The sequence below is a fragment of the Nerophis ophidion genome, linkage group LG05 (assembly GCF_033978795.1).
Source record: "Nerophis ophidion isolate RoL-2023_Sa linkage group LG05, RoL_Noph_v1.0, whole genome shotgun sequence".
NCBI classification, from domain to species: Eukaryota; Metazoa; Chordata; class Actinopteri; order Syngnathiformes; family Syngnathidae; genus Nerophis; species Nerophis ophidion.
This window is the reverse complement of record NC_084615.1, coordinates 51525637-51527913: the sequence shown is the minus strand read 5'-3', so window position 1 is coordinate 51527913 and position 2277 is coordinate 51525637. Positions and strand designations below refer to the sequence as shown.

Below are 2277 nucleotides of genomic sequence, written 5' to 3'. Positions count from 1 at the left end.
TCAGCTGTCCCGGTGATGAAATGTGAGTTCAGATATATATATATATATTTTTTTTTTTTTCACGTTTAATATGTTTTTTAAAATATTAATTTTGACAGTACCACATAATACATTATTTAATTGCTGATGCGGGTTTATTGATATTTAAATGCGCCAGGAAATAACCCGTTTTGTACAATGCCCGGTAGTGCGTAAATGTGTTTCTGTATAGTATTTCTCCAGCAATGGTCATGTGGGGACATCAATGATTGTATTTTGATTGGTAATCTTTGGAAACAGGACGTCACTGAAGGCCTAGGTGGGAAACGCCACGCCCTGCCACTGATTACACGACTCTTCAGTTGAAGTTGTGTTGCTGTAAAAAAAAAAACATGTGCAGCAGTGAGTATAGTTACAAAAACAACAAAATAAATCTGACATTATAATCGCTGGGTCCTGAGGTATAACCACACATTTCCAAAACAATAATATCTGTTATCACCATTTATTAATCTTCTTTTTCTCTGCCTCTCCCTTCCCTCTCTCTCATTGCCCCTGCATTTGCTTTCTTTGTCTTGTCTTAACTTTCTTGGAGCCTATTTTTGTAATGACAAGATCTTCTAGACCAGGGGTCACCAACGCGATGCCCGCGGGCACCAGGTAGCCCGTAAGGACCAGATGAGTCGCCCGCTGGCCTGTTCTAAAAATAGCTCAAATACCAGCACTTACCAGTGAGCTGCCTCTATTTTTTAAATTGTATTAAATTACTCGCAGATTGGTCTCGCTTTGCCCGACATTTTTAATTCTAAAAGAGACAAAACTCAAATAGATTTTGAAAATCCAAGAAAATATTTTAAACATTTGGTCTTCACTAGCTTCGTATAACTTTCAGAAAGACAAATTTAGAGAACAAATACAACCTTAAAAATGATTTTAGGGTTTTTAAACACATATACCCATTTACCTTTTAAATTCCTTCCTCTCCTTACAGACAATTTAAATCAATGGTGAAGTAAATGTATTTTTTTTTTATTGTAAAGAATAATTAATACATTTTTATTTAATTCTTCATTTTAGCTTCTGTTTTTTAGACGAAGAATATTTGTGAAATATTTCTTCAAACTTATGATCAAAATTCAGAAAAATTATTCTGGCAAATCTAGAAAATCTGTAAAAATCTAATTTAAATCATATTTCAAAGTCTTTTGAATTTCTTTTTAAATTTTTGTTCTGGGAAATCTAGAGGAAATAATGATTTGTCTTTGTTGGAAATATAGCTTAGTCCAATTTGTTATATATTCTAACAAAGTGCAGATTGGATTTTAACCTATTTTAAATATGTCATCAAAAATATATATTTATTGTGAGAAATCATTAAATGATCAATGTTTCCACAAAGATAAATATCATTAATTATTAATAACATAGAGTTAAAGGTAAATTGAGCAAATTAGCTATTTCTGGCAATTTATTTAAGTGTGTATCAAACTGGTAGCCCTTCGCATTAATCATTACCCAAGAAGTAGCTCTTGGTTTCAAAAAGGCTGGTGACCCCTGTTCTAGACAATGGGGAGGGAACCTATGGCAGATGTGGCTCTTTTGATGACTGCCTCTGGCTCTCAGATAAATCTTAACTGACATTGCTTAACACGATAAGTAATGAATAATTCTGTTGGAAATCAGTGTTTAAAATAACATTCAAAATATAAAACATTCTCATGCATTTTAATTCATCCATCCATCCGTTTACTACCGCACTTGTTCAAGGTTGCAGGGGCCCAGCCAATCCCAGCTGTCCTTCGGGGTACAGGAGAGTCGCATTAATGGTAAGAAGTATTGTATTTACTATTAGTTAGCTTTAGAATATCAATGTTATTAAAAAGAATGAGAGACTTATATTAAAAAAATGTTGGTCTTACTTAAAAATGCACGCATTTAGTTGTATCCGTCCATCCATTGTCTAGCGCTTGTCCCATTCTGGGTCGCAGGGGTTGCTGGAGCCTATCTCAGCTGCACATGGGCTCTCACGGAAATACATTTTAAAATATTTGGCTTTCATGGTTCTGTCAGCCAAAAATGGTCCAGACCCTTGGTCTAGATAAGCTTGGGTTCTGGGGAACCTGCCTGTCTTGAAGAGGCGGTTGGACTTGTTGGACTTCTGGGAGTGCCGTGCGCTTTTTTACGTGGAGTATATTAGTACCTACTACCTATTCAGAGTCATGATAACAGGACATCTTCTGATTGCAGTAAGCTTTGTCCGGGTGTATGGACAAATTGGAAATTGCTGCCAGTCGTTCA

At 35.4% G+C, this 2277-nt stretch overlaps 1 long non-coding RNA gene across 1 annotated transcript; it reads right to left on the bottom strand.

The window, feature by feature from the left end:
• Positions 1-2277, bottom strand: LOC133553368 (uncharacterized). Its single transcript, XR_009806904.1, has 3 exons — positions 1899-2277; positions 1738-1776; positions 1-355 (listed from the first exon to the last, which is right to left on the bottom strand). It is a non-coding gene; the product is annotated as an uncharacterized LOC133553368 (long non-coding RNA).